Source organism: Mastigoproctus giganteus, chromosome 2, assembly GCF_048544385.1.
Source record: "Mastigoproctus giganteus isolate SK-2022 chromosome 2, ASM4854438v1, whole genome shotgun sequence".
NCBI lineage: Eukaryota > Metazoa > Arthropoda > Arachnida > Uropygi > Thelyphonidae > Mastigoproctus > Mastigoproctus giganteus.
Genome location: NC_143576.1, coordinates 260,634,352 through 260,660,393, shown reverse-complemented (window position 1 = coordinate 260,660,393; position 26,042 = coordinate 260,634,352). Strand labels below are relative to the sequence as shown.

The window sequence follows — 26,042 nt, the reverse complement described above, 5'->3', positions numbered from 1 at the left end:
AAGGAAGATCATGTACAGATAATATATTTGTATTAAAACAAATAATAGAAAAATGAAGAGTTTAATTTAGAAACGCATTTAGCATTTATAGATTATGAAAAAGCATTTGATCGAGTAAACAGACGAAAACTATAGGACATATTGAGTAATAAAGGATACCCAAAGCATCTTACAAAAATAGAGTTTATATCAAGGAACAAAAATAGTAATAGATACAGGTAATAAATTAACAGAAGAAAGTATAATAAATCAAGGAGTTAGACAGGGTTGTAGCTTGTCACCAACGTTGTTTAACATATATATCGAGGATATGATATGTAAATGGAAAGAGGAAATTAATACAGGGATATATTTAAATACAGGGATATATAAAAATACAAATTGGAAAAATATTTGCAGATGATCAAGTAATTATTCAAGATAGTGAAGATAATTTACAAAGAACAATATTTAAATTAAACCAAATAACAGAAGAATATAAAGTTAAAATATCAACAACGAAAACTAGAACAATGGCTTTTAAGGGGTAAAATACGGTGAGAACAAAAATAGTTATAGACAATAAAATATTAGAAGGAGTAAAACATTTTAAATATCTAGGATGTGATATAACATATGATGTGGAAGGAGATATGAACCAGAAATTGGAAAAATTTCAAAATATATGTGGAACAATAGAACGAACTCTGGCTAAGAAAATAAGGAAAGAAACACAATTGAAATTTTACAAAGTCATTGCATCACATGCTACTACGGCATGTGATGATACCAGAAAGCAAATGTATGTGCTTATGCAGCATCAGCCAAAAAAAAAAAAAAAAAACACACCATTCCCTCCAAATTAACTACCCGCTGGCTAAAGGCAAATTTCCGCACATCTAATCTACATCTGTCTTTTCTTAATTTGAATTTATGTCCCCTTAGGTTCGCAATCTGAACAAGTGGAAGGATCCCATCAGAATTCAGCGTGCTCAACCCATTCAAGGCCTTATACACCTCAATCAGATCACCGCGCAGGTGCCTAGTCTCTAGCCACTGCAATTTGCAGAACTTAAGCCTCTCTTGATAAGAGGATCCCTTCATTCCCCTCACCAATCTTGTTGCCCTTCTCTGTACACACTCAAGTAAATCTACATCCTTCCTAAAATGAGGCCTCCAGACCTGTACGCAGTACTCAAGGCGTGGCCTGACCATTGCCTTATACAGGGGGATAATCACCTCCTTTTCCCTGCTAGCAAAATTCCTATATATCATTGACAAAACTCCATGTCTTGCCCTGGCAGCCTGTCTGCATTGCTCAGAAAACTTCATATCTGACTGCACAATTACTCCCAGGTTTTTCATTTTCTACCACCTTAAGTGTAGTACCACACAGTTTCTCTGGGGTTACTTCTACCCATATGCAGTTCTTTGCATTTGTCAAGGTTAAACTTCAGTTGCCACTTCTTAGCCCATCTGCCCAAATTATCTAGATCCTGTTGCAGTAGCACACTGCCATTACTGTCATTAACAACCATGCCAACCTTTGTATCATCTGCAAACTTCGACACTAAGCCTGATATACCTTCATCAATATCAATGATAAATATACAAAACAACAGTGGACCCAACACCGAACCCTGTGGTACTCCACTAATAACATTAGTCCAAGAAGAGCAGCACCCATTGATTACCACCCTCTGTCTTCTCCCACTTAATCATCCTTTTATCCATTGTAGCAACTTACCCTTAATACCATTCTGCTCCAATTTGTACAATAGTCTTCCATGCACAACAGTGTCAAAAGCTTTCCTGAAATCCAAATATATGATATCAAAATTATTTTTTGCATCCAGTTCCTTTGTAACCACATCATAATATCCTATCAAATTTGTCAGACAAGACTTTCCCTTAACAAACCCATGCTGTGTCTGAATTATTGTTGCAGTCTTGTCTAGATGATCCTGCAATGCATCTTTAACCAGTGACTCCATTATTTTACCCGGAACAGAAGTTAACTAACTGGTCTGTAATTACTCGTGTCACCCTTCAATCCCCCTTTGTGAATTGGGGATACATTTGCACATCTCCAGTCCGTGGGAACCTCCCCTGAGTCCAAGGATTCTCTCATAATTATGGCTAAGGGTTTGCTTAGTTGCTTTGCCGCCTCCTTTAATATAACTGGATAGATCCCATCCACCCCAGGTGCTTTTCTTACGTTTAACTTCAACAGTTTCTCTTCCACTTTGCTCTCAGTTATTACAAAATCATTAAGTATCCTGCTACAATTTGATAACCTTCTGCCATTTTCAAACCTTAATAATTCCTCACGTGTGAATGTAGATGCAAAATACTCATTCAGTTTGTTTGCTATCTGAGCAGGATCATCAACAGTCAAACCATCGATGTCAAGTGGACCAATCAGATTCACCCCCTTCCTTTTAGAGTTTATATAAGTAAAGAAATCCTTGCTGTTTTTCTTAGCATCTTTTGCCAAGGATTTCTCGTAATCTGCCTTCGCCTGCCTAACCTCCTTTGTAACTTGGTTACAGATCAACTTGTAGCTATCATAGGCTTCTGTGTCACGTGTTAATTTGTATGCATCCCATGTATTTTTCTTCTCTGTTACAAGTCTCATTAGTTCATTTGACAACCATTTAGGTCTAAACCTTGAACAATATTTCTTAATAGGTATGAAACTTTTAGTAGCATCCACGATTAATTCCTTGAATGGTTCCCACTTAGAATTTACTAACACTTCTTTACGGTTCTGAAACATGGACCAAAACAAAGAGACATTAGCATTAGCAGAGGCATATGATGCATGAAAGCAAGTTTATGCAGCATCAGCCAAAAAAAAAAAAAAAAAAAACCCACTTCCACTTCACCCCTCCATTTGTTCGAATTACCTGTCCAGCTGAGCCTTAAATTTATTTAGGCTATCAACTTCCACAACAAGGGATGGAAGTCTGTTCCACCAACCAACCACCCGCTGGCTAAAGGCAAATTTCCTCACATCTATCGTACATCTGTCTTTCCTCAATTTGAATTTATGCCCTCTCAGGTGATTATCCTGAGCAAGAGGAAGAATCCTATTGGCATTGAGCACACTCAAACCATTCAAGGCTTTATACACCTCTATCAGATCACCTCGCCGGTACCTAGTCTCCTGACACTGTAATTTGCAAAACTTAAGCATTTCTTCGTAAGAGCAACCCTTTGTTCCATTCACTAATCTTGTTGCCCTTCTCTGTACTCTTTCCAACAGCTCTACATCCTTCTTAAAATGAGGCCTCCAGACCTATATACAGTACTCAAGGTGTGGCCTGACCACTGCCTTATACAAAGGGATAATCACCTCCTTATCCCTGCTAGAAAAAATCCTGTACATCATTGACAAGACACCATGAGCTACACTTGCAACCCATCTGAACTGCTCAGAAAACTTCATATCTGCCTGCACAAGTACATTAATAGAATACAAGCTGCAGAAATGAAATTTTTAAGATATGTTAAAGGATGTACAAAATTAGATAAAATACCAAACGTAAACATTAGAAAGGAATTAAAGATTTACTCAATTAACAAAAAAAATTATAGAATATAGACAAAGATAAAAAGAATGGAAGATAATAGATTCCCTAAATTAGCTTACACATATAGAGCAAAAGGAAAAAGAGAAAGACTGAAGAAAAGATGGGCAGACCTCTTTGAGATCGGAACAGGCGGATCACCTAATCCGTGAAGGAAGACAAGACAAGTTTATTCTACACGTGAGTTATACAATGGTCCTTATTCTAAAGCTTTCCAGCATTTTTATTATTTTTAAATAATAATGAATACAAAGAAACTAATTCATTATTGTATATAATAAAGAAATTTATATAACAGCGTTTTGGCACATTTTGTACACAACTGCATATCTACATGCATATTTTGCCTATTTTTAGAACATATTATCTGATACCTAGTAATTTCTTGCTTGCAACGACCAAGTGAAAACAACTTAACAACCCTGACATTGTTATTATATCTGCAGATAAAGGATGTGACAGTCATTATGGATCGACAGGAGTACCGAGGGGAAAGCTCTGGAACACCTAGGCAATCACACAACATAAGAAGCAGGCCCACCATCCCTGAACATTCTCGAAAACAAGGTGCACTCTCTTCTGAGGAAGTGGCTCAACCAAGCCAAAATTAGCAAAGAACAATAAAGAAACCTCCATGCCACCGACTGCAACTGGGGCTGCTTCTATGGTCTATCAAAAATCCATAAACCGGACATCTCCCTGTGCCCCATCATTTCGGGCACAGGCAGCCCCACTCACAAACTGGCATGCTTCATTTCCAATCTCATCAAACCGCTGGTAGGCTGGACATTTACAATCCAATCCAGCCAGGAACTCATACAGTGCTTAAAGAACTACAGCATCAGTGACCGAGACCTTCTTGTCTTCTACGACGTCACTCCCCTTATACACATGCATCCCCATTTATTGGGCAATAAACCGAGAAGGACCAGGTCTTTCCGTTTTAAGATGTGTGGTTAAAGAGAGAGGGTTCCAGTAGAGGTCACAACGTTGGTCTACTGGAAACCCACATGTGCCAGACAATACACCAACTACCATTCCTGTCACTCCACCATACGTCACAGCATTACCGGCATACACCTGAAGAAACACGTAAGGTAAAGTCCAATCTCAGTAAATGCGGCTACCCTGAACAGACCCTCATACTGGGAACTATGGACATCACACCGTCACAGCACCGTACATTCTTCATCTCACGCTCGTCAACCTGACACTTCCGGTTTCTCAGGCTTCGCCTGCATCCCAGTTTTATCCTTCTCTAGTAAATGGCATAACCAGAATCCTGCGTAGCCACAACATCAACATCATTCAAACATCCAGAAGGAAACTGCAATCCACACACACACCCACCCCCCTCTGAAAACACCAATTCTACCTCTGAAGTGGAGCAGGATCATTTACCACATACCCTGCCAGGACTGTGACACAAGCTACATCGGGGAGGCCATCCATCATTTAGAAGACTGGCTGAGGGACCATCACACTAGAGCTGACTTTGCCCATTCAGAGCTAGCTGCTCACTTTTGGCAGGTGGGGCATGATATCACGATGCTGAAATCATAGGCTTTTCTTGCAACTTCAAGATCTGCCATTGGCTGGAATCAGCACACATCAGTGTCACTGGAAGTACAATTAACAGGGACCGCGGCACCCACATACATCCCATTTTTGAGCCTCTCACCTCTCATAGTCGGTGAGATCGGCAGTCACCACCTACCTAAACAGTCTCCCTTCCTTTTTCCCCCTCTTCCACCTCCTCTCCTGACCGCCTCTTCTTCACCACTGTTTGCACATGCCCATAAACTACCCTCCCCTCCTCCATGACCTCACGTACTTACATACTTGAATGTCAGCTACACACATTAAAACTACCACTTTCCAGTGCTGAATCAGTAGCCGAAAGCTTCTATGTTATGTTCTGTATTTATGCTAAATTTAATATATGTTATCTCTTGAATATCTGTGCCTTGTGTCAATTTTTTGTGTGTTACTATGTGTACTCTCTCTCTCACTTAGTAATTAAGTTCTTTTCAATTGGTTGGTGCAAGCAAGAAATTACTATGCATAAATTGGGGAAATTTCTTGCATGTTGACAACATTGCTTGGTCACAATCCAGCTTCAGTGCCATCTAAAATTCAAACAAAACAATTTCAGTTTCATTACAATGAATATTATGTATTCCTATTTAGAATTTCTACTGTAATTAAACTCCAGGAATTAAAAAGAAGACATACTTACCTTGCTAAATTAATTCAAATTGTTATCACAAGAATGCTGTTTTTGTTTCTCAAAGTAAAAAAAAAAAAAAAAAAATATATATATAAAAAAAGAAAGGAAAAAAAATCTCCAGTAATTGAAAGGAAGACATATACTTACCTTGCTAAATTAATTCAAACTATTATCGCAAGCATTCTGTTTTCGTTCTCATTTCATATTTGTTCTTGTTACACTTTCATATACATATATACGACGGCTGTTCCAAAAGTACATTGACTGGCAACACTGCTTCGGTGCGATGAAAACGAGTGACGAGTTTAGTCTAGGAATGTTCCCACCTAGGAATGTTCTTAGTTTGTGCAAGTGTATCACATAATATTCATCTTTGTCTTTGTTATAACAGTTTATGTGAAGTGTGTTTTATGATGGGGGATGAGAAAGAAATTTCGTTAATTATCAGACAAAGAATTGTGACTGAATTTTGTGTTGTTAGGCAAAAGTGGTCAGACCACTTTTCTGACTTGGGTGTATTTAAATGGTGGAAGCATTTTAAGGATGGAAAAAATAGCATATGAATGAACAAAGAAGCGGGCATCCATCAACCTCATTGAACGATGGAAACATTGAGGGAGCTGAAATGTTACTGAAAGAAAATAGACGTTTATCGATTCATGATCTGGCAGTTCAATTGAATGTAGGTATAGCAAGATGTCACGAAATTGTACAGACGCACCTTAACATGTCACGTGTTTGTGCAAGATGGGTACCACACGATCTTACCGCAGAACAAAAAGAATGCCGCATTGAACTTTGTCAAGACTTTATTGACAAGGTGGAAGAAGAGCCCGACTTTTTGAATAAAATAATGACGTGTGACAAGTCCTGAATTAAACATTTTGATCCTGAGTCCAAACAGCAGTCAAGCATAGGGAAACACCACGATTCACCGCCACCAAAAAAAAATTGAGTTTTTGGTTCATCAAAAAAATTTATGTTGATTTTGTTTTTTGATGCCTATGGAATAATACTGCAGCACTGGGTTCCTGAGAAACAAACTGTAATGAAAAATATTATGCTAACAAATTGCTTGTTATTGTTGTTTGTTATATGGTTTTTAGGAGCATTAGCAACTAAGGCCATATTGCTCCAGGAATATGCGGTGGTCATTCCCTGACCTTTCTGCATCCTCCGTATTTGGTGGCGACGGGCTCGAGCCCTGGTCTAATCAAGAAGCGTGTGCTACGCACTGCTGCTTCTTCCCACCTGGCTAGAGAGGTGCGCCTAACAAATTGTGAATTCACCTCAAAGGAGCAATTTGCAAAAAAAAAAAGACCGGAACTGCTTAATCAAGAATGGTTTTGTCTTCAAGATAATGCTGGGCCACATGTCGCACAAACAGCAATGCAAGCTTTAGCAAAAATTGGTGGCCAACACTAGACCACCCTCCATACAGCCCAGACCTCGCACCATGTGATTTCTGGGCTTTTCCAAGCTTCAAAAAAAAAAAAAAAAAAAAAAAAGTTGACAGGAAAAAAATTTAACACAAATGAAGAAGCTAAATCTGACACATCTGCTATCCTGCAACGCCTTTCAGAAAATGGGCTGCAGCACGTTTGAGAAGCTAGTGAACCACTTTAAAAGGTGTATCCTGGTGAACTGCTTGAATGTCAAGACCGCTATTTCGAAAAGGAGACCCACACCAACCTCTCAAGTGACTCAGAGCAATGATCTCAGTCCGAATATTTTCGGGACAGTCCTCGTACAGAGTAAAATATGGTTTTCGAAATAACCTGTATAATAAAGCTAAATCTTACAATATATACCTATAAATATATAGGTATATGTAAATACATACCTATAAATAATAATATATATTATAAAACATTATAATATTATACCTGTATAATAATGCTTATATATTGCATTTTCCAGATACACTTTTTTTTTTTGCTCCTGGAAAATATTGCTTAAATTTCTGGGTCTTCTGGTGTGAAGGTATAATTAGGTGTATGCAATGTTCAGGTGGCCTTCTAGAAAAAAACAGCTCGTTCACTGAGTGACCATTTCAGATCACATAATTAACTTGTAACAAGTTATGTGTGTACCACAAATGAAGAACACATTGTTAACACCATTACAGTAACACTGTTTCTTTACTGCTTGATGTTTTCGTGTACCAGCATTATTGGCAGCACAACACGTGGCATAACTTTCATCCGTCTCATTAGCAAGATGTCAATAGTATGATACCTTGCATTCTGTGTGGCAATACTGAGTTAATCAGTACTTGATATGTACCACAATGTGGTTACTGCTATCGTCTTGCAAAACTTCAAACCAAGTAACAGCACAATCAAATGCAGGTTGTAACATACTGTATTTCTAACTATTATTTTTCAGGGCTGCTAGGTCAAGAATGTTGTGCCACATTACACACTACCAGTAATGTGGCACAACATTACACACTACCAGTAAGGAAACAAGCTTTAATCTTGAGAATTCACAATAGAAAAAATTCATAATAGAAAGTCAGTAGGCTACCAAACTAAGTTCGCAATTTACCCAATTTATACAGTCATACAGCTTCTGCTATGACTTAAATATTTGTGTATTAAATACATGAAGCAGTAACACATCATTGGATCATATCAGCAAACAAATCACTTCAATGGCACAATATTGGTAGAACTGCCCTAACACTTTTTACTATATGTATAAAACACTTAGCATATAAAGTTTTCTACAAATGTTGTGCTGTGCCACTGATCAGCTCATCATACATCAACCTGCTCTGTCATTCATGGCATGCTGTCTCTGTACTCATCTCTCATTAGTCTTTTATTAATTATGTTTGACAAGGAGGGCAGTATTTTGGCTCAAGTTAACAAGGCTTTCCCAGAATGAAATTACTTCGTTTATTTTAATGAGTACATTTCAGTACAATTTCTGAAAAACATCTTTAAACAAAAATGAACCTTACTTTCATTTAATTAATTTGAATCTGTTATTATTATTTTGTTTTTACGTACAAATCCATTTTAACAACAACAACAGCAGCATACCTTACTTCCTTTTTTCAATGTTCCTTTAGGCCTGCCACGTCCTCGTTTTGGTTTAGGCTCATCAGAAACTGGTGAATCCTAGAGGAATTAAAGTAGGATGTTAAAAAAAATTTCAACTCAGAAAATAATTTAAGAGTATTAGTTTAACTATATTTTATCTAAATGGTTGTCCTTTAGCAAATACCAACAAACTGAAGTTAATCACAATACAGTTTGTAATTAACTTAGGAAAGAGAAATAATCAGAACAAATTTCCATTTAATAACTAGCAAAATTAAGAAAATAAAGTTAGACTTCATTAGGGACTAGCCATGGTCCAGTGATTAAAGTGTAAGGAGATTGCAGGTTTGAGCCTATATACTGCCATTAAGAATGCACCGCATGTTGTGAACTGTGTGCCAAAAATCTTGCTGCCCTCTATAACTAATTCATAGCATGTATGCAGTTGCAACAAATATGTAAATTCTTCTGCCCTCAACCATAAAGAGAATAAACAGAAATTTATTTATTTTATTCAAAGATAATGAATTCAAACATTAAAAAACCATTACACTTCAAAAAGCAGCAACAATAACAGATTAAAAAGAAGTGAACATATGCAGACAGATACAATGAATGTTTAAAAATAGTAATAAAACAGCTTTCAGGGACATTCTGGGAGAATTAAATGATGACAATGAATTTCATATGGTAGTGAATATAAAGAAGCCTTTCTATTATTCCATTTTTCTGTCAGCTTCAAAACTATTTCAATGAACATATTCATCTAATCTCAGCAAAATACTGCTTGCTGTTACAAGTTAGAAGTGCACACCCAGAACAAGGTGTCCAAATGAAACAACATTTGTGACTGTTATAATTAAGAAAAATTGAGATTTCTTTTTATTTATTATTATTTTTTTAATGTATGAAAATCCATTATATAACAAAAGCAGAAATCTCTTTAATGTGCAGATGAAAGGCATTCTTTCTAAGGCAAGTAAAGGAAATTTAGAATTTTTAATGACAATAACATATAGGCCTAATGTTTCATAAGATATTACTACTAAGACAAAATAATTATTAACCCAACAGTGATGGCACTGCACCTGACAGGTGTCCACTAAATTTCTGAAAAAACTATCAGTGTTTTTGAATTATCCATGGATGATACAAATATTTCAGCTTTTCTTAAAAGATTGCAAGACTTATTATACATATTTTATTTTTAAAAATTTTAATTTTTATGAAATGTAGCTTTATATTTTTTAATTATTTTTTTAATCAGAAAAAATATTATTTATTTCTTCTAAAACAAAAAATCTATCAGGCAAAAATAAGACTTGAGTCTATTATTCTGATCCATTTTCCGGTCGAAAAGATCATACAGTAAGACACCCCCCCCCGTATCCATGGGGGATACGTTCCAAAACCTACCGTGGATTGCTGAAACTGCGTATATAAGCGAACGCCTGCTGACCCCATATATATTGTGATTTTCTTGCACATACATACATATGTATAATAAAGTTTAACTTAAGAGTTACCGTATTTAATGTTGGTAAGACATTACCAACATTAAATACGGTAATAATAAAGTACAGCAGACTATTTACAAGGATTGGATTAACTGGGACATTTCAATACCCCAAAATAAAAAAAAAAAATAAAAAAAAAAAACCCCAACCAACCAGAAATCACAAAATTCAAGTAATAACTAGAACAGATATATTATTGCAAGTCGTAAATAAGCGACATGAAACGGCATTATAAGTCATCATTGGGAGATTAGTGTACCTATTATCTTGCAACCCTCCTGCTGTCTTCACACCTACCGCTTAAAAAAAAAAAAAGGAGAGAGAGAGAGAGAGAGACCAAATGTTTAGTTTCATTTAGTGCATCGCTTCGATTGTTGTTCTGTCGCACCGCAAAAGAACAAATTTTGTTTTGTTATTTATGTCAGGAATTTCGGATTTTTTTTTTTTTTTTTTTTGTTAAGAAATCACGGAAAATGATGGGAAAATCCAAGAGTTGTGCTTTCAAATTACACAACTTGAAATTATTCAAAAGTTTGAAAACAGTGATAGGTTAAATCTCTAAAGAACCATTATAAATGTTGGTAACCAAACCACACGCAACATTATAAAAAATATAGGGAAGAATCGTATTGGACACGCGAGTAGTATGTGTTAAGTTTTTTCATTTTTTTTCCCCGGGGTTAACCGCGGGTAACCGATTCAGCGAATACAGAGGCACAACTGTATTTCCACTTGTTAATCATTATCATCATCAGCCATTTTCAATCCACTACAGGATGAAGGCCTCTCTCTCCAGCAACTTTCCAGTTCCTTCTGTTTTGTGCAATGGCCATCCATTTACTACCCACAAACTCATGAATTTCATCTATCCATCTCTGTCGTTGTCTTCCAGGTTTTCTTCTAACTACGCTTGGGTACCATTCTGTTATTTTCTTAGTCTATCTGTCATCATGTCTTAGAGTTGTGTGTCCTGCCCAAGACCATTTTAGTTCTTTAGTTTTGATAAGAATGTCTTTTAGTTGAGTTTGCTGCCTAATCCATGTATTTCTCTTCTTATCTAACAGTCTGATTCAGATATAATTCGTTCCATTCTTCGCAGCGTTGTTCTCAGCCTCTCTTCCATTCTTTTGGTGAGTGCCCAAATTTCACTTCCATAAGTCATGGTGGGGAGTATACACTGGTTCTTTCTTTTACGTTTCAGACAAATTGGGATATTGCTCCTGACTATGTGACTATATGTCCTGAATGCTATCCATCCAAAATTTATTCTTCTTTCAACCATTTATCATTATTACAGTCAATTTCTTCCGACCATTTATCATTATTACAGCCAATGACTTGTCCCAGATAAGTACATGACTCCACCTTTTCAATTACTGCTCCTTCAATCATTACATCCCTTTCTGTGGTATACTTGTCCATCATTACTTTTGTTTTAGCCATATTCATCTTTACTCCAAAATCCTTACTAACTCTGCAAACCTGACTAAGATTTTTCCTCTAATTCTTTTGGATCGTGGCTTATGATCACAATGTCTGCTGACGAGGCAAGTGGGAGCCAGATGAACTAATCAGACATATGGCAGAGAAGAAAAATGCATGGAATACATATAAATTAACACGGAACACAGAAGCCCATGATAGATATAAGCTGACCTGGATCTGTAACCAAGGTACAAAGGAGGTTAGGCAGGCAAAGGCAGATTAAGAGAAATCTTTGGCAAGGGAGGCAAAAAGATAATCAATGGATACTGCTCATCGAGGACTAATGTTATTAGTGGAATCCCTCAGGGTTCAGTGTTGGGTCCATTATTGTTTTCTGTATTTATAAATAATATTGATGATGGTATATCAAGTTTAATGTCCAAGTTTGCAGACGATACAAAGGTTGACAGGGTTGTTAAGGACACTACTGACACTATGCTGCTGCAACAGAATCTGGAAAGGTGGAGCAGATGGGCTGAGAGGTGGCAAAAGAAGTTTAACATTGACAAATGTAAAGTACTACATTAGCATTAGTAGAGGCATTTGATGCAAGAAAGCAAGCTTATGCAGCATCAGCCAAAAAAAAAAAAAAAAAAAACCACTTCCACTTCACCCCTCTGTTCATTCGAAATACCTGTCCAGCTGAGCCTTAAACTTATTTAGGCTATCAACTTCCACGACAAGGGATGGAAGTCTGTTCCACCAACCAACCACCCGCTGGCTAAAGGCAAATTTAAGCACGTCTATCCTACTTCTGTCTTTCCTCAATTTGAATTTATGCCCTCTCAGGTGATTTTTCTGAGCTAGAGGAAGAATCCCATCAGCATTGAGCATGCTTAAACCATTCAAGGCTTGATACACCTCTATCTGATCACCTCGCTGGTGCCTAGTCTCCAGACACTGTAATTTGCAAAACTTAAGCCTTTCTTTGTAAGAGCACCCCTTTGTTCCATTCACTAATCTTGTTGCCCTTCTCTGTACTCGTTCCAGCAGCTCTACATCCTTCTTGAAATGAGGCCTCAAGACCTGTATACAGTACTCTAGGTGTGGCCTGACCATTACCTTATACAACGGAATAATCACCTGCTTATCCCTGTTAGAAAAATTCCTATATATCACTGAAAATACACCATGAGCTACTCTTGCAGCCAGTCTGCTTTCCTCAGAGAACTTCATATCTGCCTGCACAACCACCCCAAGGTTCCTTTCATTCTCTACCACTGTCAGTATAGTACCACAGAGTTGATACGTTGCTCTGGGGTTGCTGTTTCCCATATGTAGTACTTTACATTTGTCAATGTTCAACGTCATTTGCCACCTCGAAGCCCATCTGCTCAACCTTTCCAGATCCTGTTGCAACAGCATACTGTCAGTAATGTCCTTGAAAAACCTGCCAACCTTCGTATCGTCTGCAAACTTAGACATTAAGCTTTATATACCATAATCAATATCATTTATAAATACAGAAAACAATAATGGAACCAACACTGAACCCCGAGGGACTCCACTGATAACATTAGTCCACGATGAGCAGTGTCCATTGATTACCACTCTCTGTCTTCTCTCCCTCAACCACCCCTTTATCCATAGCAGCAATTTGCCTCCAATGCCACACTGCCCCAATTTGTGCAGCAGTCTTCCATGTGCAACAGTATCAAAAGCCTTTCTAAGATCCAAGTATATAATATAAAAGTTATTCCCTGCATCCAGTTCTTTTGTGACTGCATCATAGTATCCAATCAAATTGGTCAGGCAAGACTTCCCCTTAACAAAACCATGCTGTGTCCGAGCTATAACTGAAGCCTTGTCTAGATGATCCTGCAGTGCTTCTTTAACCAGTGCCTCCATTAATTTTCCTGGAACAGAAGTTAAACTCACAGGTCTATAATTACTTGTGTCAGCCTTTGATCCTCCTTTGTGAATTGGGGTCACATTTGCACATCTCCAGTCTGTGGGTACCTCCCCTTAGTCCAAGGACGCTCTCATAATTATGGTTAAGGGTTTGCTTTCTTCCTTTGCTGCTTCCTTTAATATAACTGGATAGATCCCATCCACCCCAGTGCCTTTCTTGTCTTTATCTTCAACAATTTCTCCTCCACTTTACTCAGTTATTACAAGACTCTCTAGCTTACTGCCAAAGTTGAATACACCTCTGGCATTCATCTTGCTGAATAACTCCTCATGTGTGAATGTCGATGCAAAATATTCATTTAGTTTGTTAACTACCTGAGCAGGATCATCAACAGTTGACCCATCGATATCAAGTGGACCAATCTGATTCATCCCCTTCTTTCTAGAGATTACATAAGTAAAGAACTCTTTGCTGTTTTTCTTTGCATCCCTTGCCAAAGATTTCTCGTAATCTGCCTTCGCCGGCCTAACCTCCTTTGTAACTTGGTTACAAATCAACTTATATCTATCATAGGCTTCTGTATCATGTGTTAATTTGTATGTATCCCATGCATTTTTCTTCTCTGCCATAGGTCTCATTAGTTTATCTGACATCCATTTAGGCCTAAACCTTGAACAATATATCTTTGTTGGTATTAGTAAATTAATTAGTTTACTAATTGATTGAGTATTACAGCTCTGATTCATACTATCTTTGTTGGTATGAAAAGTCTAGTAGCTTCCAAGATAAGTTCGTTCAATGCTTCCCATTTTGAATTTGCTGTGGTAACATCATCAGTTGGTCCCACTGTATAGAATTTAAATACTGTCTCAGTCCATCGTAGTCGTCTTTACGAAAGGAGTAACCCTTCCCTTTACCCCTAATGGTAGTTACCTCTTTGACTAAATCCCACTTCAGCACACAGTGATCACTGCCACCTAGTGGTTCATTTATCTGCAGATTCTTAATGCATGAAGAATCACTACTGATAATTAAATCAAGAGTATTACTTCCTCTAGTTGAGTCCCGAACATGCTGATGTAGAAAACAATCATCCAATAAATCCACAAAAGCCTTGCTAGTGTGTGAGTGACCAGACCCCAAATTCCAGTCAATATCTGGGAAATTAAAATTCCCAATTATAAGACTCTCTGATTTACTGGCCCACTCTATTTCCCTGTACAGTTTCTTATTATACTCATCAGAGTCATTAGGCCTATAGCACACTCCTACTCTCAATTTTGATTTCCCAATGCTTAAGTCACACCAAACTGACTCGACACTGCACTGTCCAGCAATGTCGACTGACTTCACTTCCTTGGGAAACAGCAACCCCAGAGCAACGCATCAACTCTGTGGTACTACACTGACAGTGGTAGAGAATGAAAAGGACCTTGGGGTAATTGTGCAGGCAGATATGAAGTTCTCTGAGCAGTGCAGATGGGCTGCAAGAGTAGCTCACGGTGTAGCTCTTATCAATGATATACAGGAATTTTTCTAACAGGGATAAGGAGGTGATTATTCCCTTGTATAAGGCAATGGTCAGGCCACACCTAGAGTACTCTATACAGGTCTGGCGGCCTCATTTCAAGAAGATGTAGAGCTGCTGGAACGAGTACAGAGAAGGGCAACAAGATTAGTGAATGGAACAAAGGGTTGCTCTTACGAAGAAAGGCTTAAGTTACGCAAATTACAGTGTCTGGAGACTAGGCACCGTCGAGGTGATCTGATAGAGGTGTATAAAGTTTTGAATGGTTTGAGCATGCTCAATGCTGATGGGATTCTTCCTCTTGCTCAGAATAATCACCCGAGAGGGCATAAATTCAAATTGAGGAAAGACAGATGTAGGATAGATGTGCGGAAATTTGCCTTTAGCCAGCGGGTAGTTGGTTCATGAAACAGACTTCCATCCCTTGTTGTGGAAGTTGATAGCCTAAATAAATTTAAAGCTCAGCTGGACAGGTATATTGAACGAACGGAGGGGTGAAGTGGAAGTTTTTTTTTTTTTTTTTTTGGCTGATGCTGCATAAGCTTGCTTTCTTGCATCATATGCCTCTAATAATGCTAATGTCATCTGCAAATCGTAAATGGTTTAAGTACTCTCCTTTCTGCGACCAGTCTAATCTTCTGAAAGCATCCTCAATGACAGCCGTAAATAACTTCGGAGATATGTCTCCTTGTCGAACTTTTCTCATATATTTTCTTCAATATATGATGTATCTATGCCTTGTCTTTCCAGCGCTTGAAACATTGCCTTATATTGTATGGAGTTGAAAGCCTTTCATAATCCACAAATGCCAAGCATAATGGTGTTTTATATTCATTTGCTTTGCCCATTAGCTGTGATATTACATGAAGGTGATCCATAGTTGAGAATCCTGTCCTAAAGCCAGCTTGCTCTTTTGGTTCATTCTATTCAAGTATTGTTTCTAATCTGTTAGTAATGAGATGTGAACAACTTGTAGATGTGGGATAACAAGCTAATTGGTCTATAATTTTCAATTTATCTCCTTTCTCGTGCAGCAAAACTATGATTGCATTATTCCACTCCTTAGGCATCAACTTTTCTAATGCATTTTGTGAAGAGTGTTGCCAGTTTTTGTGTCACGTCTCTTCCTCCCAATTTTAACAACTCTCCAGTAACTTCATCTTCCCCCTGGGCTTTCCGATTCTTCAACGCATGTTCTACCTCATATGGGAAGGATATCAGGTATGTCGTATGTATTACTAATTTGCGATCGATCTTCTCCACTGCTGGCATCATTCTCTCGCTCCATGTATATCTATAGCAGTCTTCTGCTATTTGAATTATGCCTTCTCTGCTATTTATAAGTACACCATCGCTATTCTTCAGTTTCAGTATCATTTGTCTTTCTGTATTACTGCTCATGGCTGCTGATTTAAATCCTTTGTTTTTCCCTTAATGCTTGCTCTACTTTTCTTGTGTTAAATCTTCTTATGTCCTCTGAGTCTCTTCCTAATGGCTTTGCATAACTCAGTATACTCAATTTTTTACTTGTCAGTGTTTATCTTGCTCTTCATTTTTCACCTTCAGTTCATCATAACAAGTGTTTCTTGACTAATTTTTTCTTCTTTGGATTTCTTTTTTCCTATAGGTTTCTTACAACTTTCAGAAAGTTGTAACATTCCTCGTCAATATCTTGGTCCTGAGCAGTCTGCAGAAGCTCATACTTGTTCTTAAGTTCCAGTACATACTGCTTTTTCTCGTTCTGTTATCTCAAAGACCTTCGTATTATTTACTAGTCAGTTTTTTCCTTTCTTTTCTTACATCTATATCAAGTGTGCATCTTAACATTCTGTGATCACTTTCAACATTTACCTTGTTCAGGACAGTAGCATCATTCACGATATATCTTCTGTTAGTACGATGAAGTTGATTTCATTAGTTGTTAATCTCTTTGGGCTCCTCCACGTCCACTTTCTGTTCACCATTTTCTCGAAAAACGTGCTCATTACTGACAATCCTTGAGATTCTGCAACTTCCACAAGCCTTTCACCAATTCCAAAATTTCCTATAGTTCTCCTTTCTGCACTGTTTTGTCTCTTTCCAACCTTAGCATTGAAGTCCCCCATAATGAGAGTGTAGTGGGTTTTCTGCTCATCTAGAAGATTCAATTTCTGTGTACATTTCTTCAACCTCTTCATCATCATGGCTGGATGTTGGTGCATAAATCATTAGAACCTTTAGCTTGTACCTCTTTGAAATCCTGAGTAGTAGTCTCGACACTCTTGGTGATGTACTTTTGAATTCCAAAATGTAGTTTTTTATATCTTTATAGGCCAGAAAGCCAACTCCTCCTTCGCTCCTTTCACTGTTTCCATTGGTGTACAGCAGATTTTCACTTGGTAAACTTCTAAGTGATTCATTTCTTCTTCTTGTTTCAGCCAAACCGATGATATTCCAATTCACATTTTCTAATTCCTTTTCCAGCTGTAATATCCCGTCTTCACCAATGAACGATCTTACATTGTAACAGGCCAAGTTCAGTTTCCATGCATGGCAGCCTGGTCGTACCCAGAGATTCTTAGCACCCTCTGCTTCCGCTCTGATCCTCTTGCTACCGTAAGAGGGGAAATGAAAGCCGCTAGGGACTGAGGGCCATTTGTTTTGTTGTGCTGTCATGTGCTGGAGGGTTTGGTCTTTTCCTCTTCACGTTGACCAGGTGTCTTGAAGAGAACCACTCTAGACGTTCGTTGCCACCTAAGTGACGTAACAAGGCTTACCATCGGGAAGGTGTGCATGAGTGGATTTTTGGGAGGCAGGCCAACTGGACTTCTCCTAAATCTTCTGAAATGGAAAGATATTGGATCCATCAGTGTTTTATTAGACTGAGTGTCTAATAACACACAGAATGCCTGTTTCCCTCTAAGCTCCCTATTCTAGATTTCAACTTTTATATTTTTTCATGATCAAATAAATGAGCATATATTTCTGCTTATTTGTACATATTACATACTATTCTAGATTTCAACGTTTATATTTTTTCAAAATTTGATTTCAAATTTGGTGTGCTTCACATGAACTTATAACAACTACTTATCTTATTTTCAGCAAAGTAGCACCCACCTTGAATGAATACTAGGTGCATTTTTGCATCTATATATGAAAAGAACAACAAATATTTCTAAAACAGCTCCCATGATGACAGCAGATGTTTATTTAACATGTAATAAGAGTGAAAAGGCAATTAATCTTGAATGTTAAACAAACACAGAATTCAAAACTTTTTTTAAAAACAAAAGAAGTCATTTCCCATAGTAGCATCCACACAAATTTAAAGTGTCACATGAACAGTGGCACTCATCTGATTGGTCCTAGTATTTAATTACTCTGCCAGAGTAATTAAATTCCTGAATTTTTTTTGTTATGGAAAAAAAATTCAGGAACTACTGCAGCAAAAACAACTATATTTAAGAACCGAGAAGTAATTTCAGACTTTTAATCATTAAAGCATAACCCAGGAATGTTTATTTCTGAAAGGCACCTGTAAGGTGGCAGGTCACCACTGCTGAGTTAAAACAGTCTGTGTCTAATTTGTTACATAGCTTATATTTACTATTTTTTTAAGGACTGGCCACCCTTTTTTTGATTAGTTATACAAATTTCTACTTCTTTTAACTAAATAGAAAATAATTCATTTGTTATTAATCTATCTTTTCTGCTTAATTCAACATGCATCAATTTCTACTTTCCCCTACAAGGCATTTAGACCTAATGATACCCATACAAAGAATACTTCAGCCTCCAACACAAAACAATGCACCAATCAAACATTACTATGCAAGCTAAACGGTTTGTACAAAAACACTGTTTGACGAAAAACATGGGCAGCACCATCTTGATACTAGACTTCTGTAAACAACTTTTTGGGTCTTGATGATTTTTGAAGTTTCTGGGTCATACAGCAGAGCCTGAAATCCCCGACACCTTGCTTTCCTGGATGCTGCTGCATGTTCCAAAAGAAGCAATACAAGATTCACTTGCACCTCTGCCTGCAGGTTATCTATTAGTCGGCAATCCCCACAAACTAGCAGTTTTCCAAACCCATCTAACACTACTTTGATAGTATCAACAAATATTATTGCACTCCCCTTCTATTTAAGCGCGTACCATCCCTGTAAAAACAATCTCTCCTGTTAACAAGCGCAACCAACGCTGAGAAAAATTCTACCACATAAGTCTTGCACAGTCTCTCAAGGCCCAGCTGACTGATGAGGCTCTCATCACAAACTCCCTTCTATCATTTCTGGGCAGAATTGCAGCCTCTTTTCAAATTTAATTCTAACTTGTGACTTTTTCTCAATACTGCCCTTAAAAGATGATAGCAGCTGTATAACAACAACTTTTCCCCGAAGTAGACACTCCCTGGTCCTATTCCTTTTTACAAAACTTATTATTCCCTGCTTCCCTAATAATTATCCATCAGGGAAGATTATTATAATAGTGTCACCGCGAAAAACTATCTCCTATCGGATCAAAGCACTCTACCACGGAGGATCTGTGTCCTGTGTTGCATGAACGTAGTCTTCAGCATTGTGCTAGGCAGTTGAGTGCTTTAAGGTTCCATCTTTTTAATTTATCTGAGGGCATCAACCCTGTTGCTCAAGCCTTCGTATAAGTCCATCAGAATGCTGACTTGCTGCTTAAGATCCTCACTCTCTACATCAAAAGGACACAGCTATCCCCCCCCTGGCCATATCATGTTCCACCAGAAATAACTCAAGATGAGGGCCATAGTTACTATAGCAAATATAACTATGAATCACAAAAGACCTGACATCAACAGTTCTCTCCTGAGCCAAATCATGCCCACCACTTTGAGCTATGTGTTTTGCTGCTCTTTGAGACATGATTCTAAAATAAATTCAATTTAAAATTACTGCACAAACTAAGAGGTAAGAGTATAACAACACATGCAATTACCAGATTTTGTTAGTTAGTATGTGCACAATTATTATGTATGTAAATAATGCTAGCTGTTCTAATTTCTTAGCTAAAAAAAAAAAAAAAAAAAAAAACGAAAAAGCCAACTACACAATTAGAACCTTCAAACTACTCATTTACTACAAATCAAAAACATCACATTTAGCTCTTCTTTCATGCAGAATGGTATCAAAAGCTTTACTGAAATCTAAGTACAGTAGAAAGTTATCGGAATAATTAAGGTCAGACCTCTTCTGGATAGCAGAATTTTCCAGATAATTGATCGCAAGGTAAAATTAAATAAATTCTGTGATAATGTATTAAGGTAAAAGAAAAAGACTTTAAATAGCATGAAAAAATGAATTTATTTAATTAAAGAAATAATAATAATTTATACATAAAAATTCACACATTACATATGTATGTATATCCGGATAGGCTTTATTCGAATAATTTTTATTAGTTTCCATTTCGATGAACTCTGTTCTTCAAAGTCCCTGAATATCCTTAAATGCTGATCTCTAGATACTGTGAAGTAAACCTGGTTAATTTTCAGAAATCCATATTCTCCGATTTTGATTGTTCATGTAGCCACCAAGGTAAAACCAAGCTTCACAGGTGCATAAGTTTTAACCAAAATTTAAATACCTTCACAGAAAGTAAACTCTTAAACCAGAGATAATACTGTAATCTTTTAATCAGCCTGAAATTGAAGCTTGCGAATAATATGGATTCAGTATGGAAAAAGTTTCGGGTGTTTCCGTATTTCCATCTGATCTACACCCCTGAAACTTCTTTATCGTCTTGAAAACTGCAACTTTGCACGGAGAGTTAGTGCTAGAGAATTTTTCAACAAATTTTTTGTCATTCACTGTAGGACTCCATTTCCAAATAAGATTAAAAAAAAAAAAAACCCATTGCTCAATGGCATGATGTGCATTTATCAGTAATTATGAATACTGACTTCAAACATGGACTACAACAAACTGAACACTTGAAATGCAAGTGTCCAGTTCTTCCAGTTACATAACATCTTCCACTAGTGCCCTTATTACACCAATAATCTTAATACAAATAAGATGGGCTTACTTTTAAAATGAATAACTTGTATATACAGGTAGTTCCCAACTTTACGAGTTATCGTTCCTAGCACATGCTTATAAAGCGGGAATTTATTTCCCATAGATATAATGTTGAAAACAGGGATTACGTTCTCAACAATGAAATTAGTTAGCTAATTAGTTTATGTTCAAACAATGATTGATTTATCCAAAGAAATGAAAACATAACCTGTAAAATCAAGCAAATTATAATTAAATGAAATTATTTATGACTTACAAATGCTAGTGTTTATTCTTCATCATTGACTAAATGCACACTCGTTGATCATTTGCTGTTGATTTGTTGCACAAGGAGTCTTCTTCAGAAATTCTTCAAGATGCATTTGTTTCCAAGATAATCTCTTCTCTTCTCTTTATAAATTTCACGTTAGCATGCATAAGCATTTTTTAACAGCACACACAAATTACAACTAACTAACAAGATAAGTGCAAGTGAGATTGCAACTAACACGATTTGCGAGGAGTAACAAGTTTATAAGCTTTTAAAAAAAAAAGGAACGAAGAGAAGATTCTGAAAACTTATTTGTTTTTTATATGATTGAAGATTGCAGTGAAGGGAAAACACATTTTACCATAACATAAAAACCCACACAACTCCAGCCATCGTATTTTTGCAAATGCAATAAGATTGAGTTTACAACCTGTTTATAATTGATTGCACTAACAGAAAAGCCCAATAAACCGGAAAGTGCAAATTGTTTTTATTGTTTTATGGTAGTGACCTACAGAAATGTGCTTTAGAAAAATATCGCAAAGGAATTCAAAATTGATTCTTATAACATAACATGTGATGACAATGAAAGTGCATGCATTTTAATGGTTTGAATTGGTAACTAATACAATTTACATTATAAAATTGACATTTTAGAGAGATAAATGGCTTTGTTATATAGCAAAAATTTCAACTTCCGAGGTCTTGAAACAAATAACTAAAAAACAATGCGTTATTGGGTTCACATTATATTTTCATGAAACGATTGTGTCTCTGGAACAGATTAATATCGTAAAGCAGGATGCACTTTACTGTATAGCTACAAGTGTGGTTTTAAATGTGGAATTTATGAATGTTTAATATTCATTTTTTGAAATTAATGTTCATATTTTCGATTCTGTTAATACTTGATAGTTGGTAAAAAAAAAAAAAACACCGGGAACTAGTAAAGTGGGAACTACCTGTGTGTGTTTTAAACCTACATAAAAAAGTGAAATCATACCTTTGTCTCATTCCTGGGTTCTGACTTGCGAGGTCGTCCACGACCTCTTTTTGGTTGGTCTACAGTGTTATCACTATCAGCCATGTCTATATATATATATATAAAAAAAATGAATAAATAAATAATGAAGACATAGAATCTTAAATTCTATACACACCATAATTAAGGATGTAATGAATTAAATTAAGGCTAAATTGGTATTATAAAATATACATTTTTATTTTTTTTGCTATATTCAATGGAAACTACAGTGATGAGAGAATAAAGCAATTTAAATTAAATTAGAAGATGAGGAAAAATGTACCGGTAACTCAGTAAAGTTTAAGTAAAAAATTTGTATAAAATTTTACTGTTATTAGCATATGATGCTTATACAGAATCAGCCAAAAGGGGGGGGGGGAACCCACAGAAACAGACACTTCCCATTTCACCCATTCATTCCCTCCAATAGTCAAATGTTTTCCCTAAGACCTATCGAATGGGTGCACTGCCTGGCAAATTTAACTGACCGCCCAGCTAAAATTTAAACGATTCTCGTGGTACCGTATACAGTGAGCAGTACCATTCACTGATATCGATCAATATTAATTCGAATGTGCTATGCAATAGATGACAATGCAACGTTAAATTATGCAATTAATTTTTGCTCTGGATCGCTTAAGCCACATTTATAAATAACAGAAAATTTTATAATATTGTGAAGAATTACACTTCCCCAAACAACTACTTCATAATGCCACCCGGCTGGCAAATTTTTTTCTGGGGAGAACACTGTAGTTTGTCTAGTTCTTCCTGAATTTATTTAAGCTATCAACTTCCACAACAACAGATGGCAGTTTCTCCCAATAACCAACTGGCTAAAGGGAAATTTCTGCACATCTATTCTGCAACTGTCCTTCCTCAATTTGAATTTATACCCCTCTCAGGAAGAATCCCACCAGCATTGAGCTTGTTCAAACCATTCAAGGCCTTATACGTCTCGATTAGATCATCTTCCAGGTGCCTGGTCTCAACACTGAAATTTGCGGAACTTAAGCCTTTCTTTGTAAGCACACCGATTTGTTCCTCTCGCCAATCTTGTTGCCCTTTTCTGTACTCGTTCCAGCAACTCTACATCCTTCCTAAAATGAGGACTACCTCTATACAGTACTCAATATTATACAAGGGGATAATCACTTCCTTATCCCTGCTAGAAAAATTTCTGTATATCAATGACAAGACACCATGAGCTACTCTTGCAGACTGTCTCCAGAAAACTTCATATCTGACTGCACAATTAACCACAGGTCTTTTTCATTCTCCACTACCCGACTGTAGTACCACCCAGTTGATAAGTTACTCTGGGGTTACTGCTACCCATATGCCATACTTTACATTTGTCAATGTTAAACTTCAGTTGCCACCTCTCAGCCCATCTGCTCAACTTTTCTAGATCCTGTTGCAGCAGTGTACTGTCATTAGTGTCATTAACAATCTTGCCAACCTTCATATCGTCTGCAAACTTAGACATTAACCCCGATATACCTTCATCAATATCTGAGCTTCATCAATATCTTCATCAGAGTACTGATAAATACAGAAAACAAGAATGGGCCCAACACTGAACCCTGGGACACCACTAACATTAGTCCACGAACGGCAGTGTCCTAATTACCACTTTGTCTTCTCCCACTCAACAATACTCAACCAGAGAAATAACAGAACATAACACTACACAACAAAACCACTCTCCACACACTTTTTAAATCTCTTGCCTCCGCAGAGTTCTGTGTCATACAAACAGAGTACACAATGTGGAGATGGGGGAACTCCCTGGTGCCAGCAGACAACTAACACACTTTATACTAAACCATACTTTTATCCATTGAAGCAATTTGCCCTTAATGCCACGCTGCTCCAATATGTACAGCAGTCTTCCATTTTTTGCATCCAGTTCCGTTGTGACCACATCATAGTATCTGATAAAATTGGTCAGACAAGACTTCCCGTTAACAAACTCATGCTGTGTCTGAATTATTACTGCAGTATGTCTAAATGATACAGCAATGCTTCTTTAACCAGTGACTCCATTATTTTCCCCAGAACAGAAGTTCCGGGGAAAATAATGTACTAACAGTTCACTAATAAAATACTAACAGTTCTATAGTTACTTGAGTCACCTTTTGAACCCCCTTGGGAATTGGTGATGACAGTACACTACTGCAATAGGATCTAGAAAAGTTGAGCAGATGGGTTGAGAGGTGGCAACTGAATTTATGCATTGACAAATGTAAAGTACTGTTATGGGTAGCAGAGTAACATACCAACTGTGTGACACTACACTCACAATACTGAAGAATAAAAAAGACCTATGGATAATTGTGCAGTAAAATATGAAGTTTTCTGAACAGTGCAGACAGGCTGCCAGAGTAGCTCACGGTGTCTAGGAATTTTGCTAGCAGGGATAAGGAATTGATTATCCCGTTGTATAATGCAATGGTCAGGCCACACTCAAGGTGTGGCCTGACCACTGACCATCCTTCTAAAATTAGGTCAGGAGTCCCAATTTTAGAAGGATGTAGAGCTGCTGGAACGAGTACAGAGAAGGGAAACAAGAATGGTGAATGGAACAAAGGGTTGCTGTTATCAAGAAAGGCTTAAGTTCTGAAAATTCAGGAGACTAGGCACCTGCAAGGTGATCTGATTGAGGTGTATAAGGCCTTGAATGGTTTGAGCAAGCTCAGTGCTAATGGGATTCTTCCTCTTGCTCAGATTACTCACCTGAGGGGACATAAATTCAAATTGAGGAAAGACAATTATAGAGTAGATGTGTTTAAATTTGCCCTTAGCCAGTGAGGGATTAATAGTTGGAACAAACTACCATCTGTCATATTGGAGGTCGACCACAACTCAACTTCCCCAGAGCCAGATTACAAATATTCTTCCAGCCACTCCAACGCCACCTGACATAAGGGGAAGTGTGATAGAGGAGAAGTCGGAGTGGAAAGGGACAGCAGTCTTAACCAATTACGACAAAAATTTCTTACTTCTGCAAAAACATATGACCATGTGAACACATTGCTAGGACCCTTCCAGGGCATGGGAAGGGGCATGAAACTTAAGCTTCATTACCTTCACAGTAAATGAGCTTCTAAGTGTTATAGGCCTGATGACTCTGATGATGACAACGAACAACTGTCAAGAGAAAAACTGCCAACATGAGGGGAAGTGTGACGGAGGAGAAGTCGGAGTGGAAAGGGACAGCAGTCTTAACCAATTATGGCAAAAATATCTTACTTCTGCAAAAACATATGACCATGTGAACACATTGATAGGGCCCTTCCAGGGCATTGGAAGTGGTCCCATGCATGCAAGTTAATTAATTAATTAATATTAGTTAGTTAATTAATACTTAAGAGTCCGTAGATATAAAGTTCGTAAGTTCCCGCCTCTGTGATACGATAGTTATATACTGTACTAGATAGCGTTAGTTGAACTTCGTTAGCAGTTAAATTGTACTTTTAAATAAATACATATA

The 26,042-nt window shown here is 37.2% G+C and overlaps 1 long non-coding RNA gene across 2 annotated transcripts in view; it reads right to left on the bottom strand.

Moving 5' to 3' along the window:
* Window positions 1–26,042, bottom strand: part of LOC150090427 (uncharacterized) — a 106,198-nt gene that overhangs the window by 37,722 nt on the left and 42,434 nt on the right. For both annotated transcript variants that reach the window (XR_016546708.1, XR_016546709.1), the window contains exons 2-3: window positions 22,526–22,611; window positions 8,853–8,930 (exon numbers count right to left, since the gene is read on the bottom strand). This is a non-coding gene — a long non-coding RNA (uncharacterized LOC150090427). The remainder of the gene's footprint in view (window positions 1–8,852; window positions 8,931–22,525; window positions 22,612–26,042) is intronic.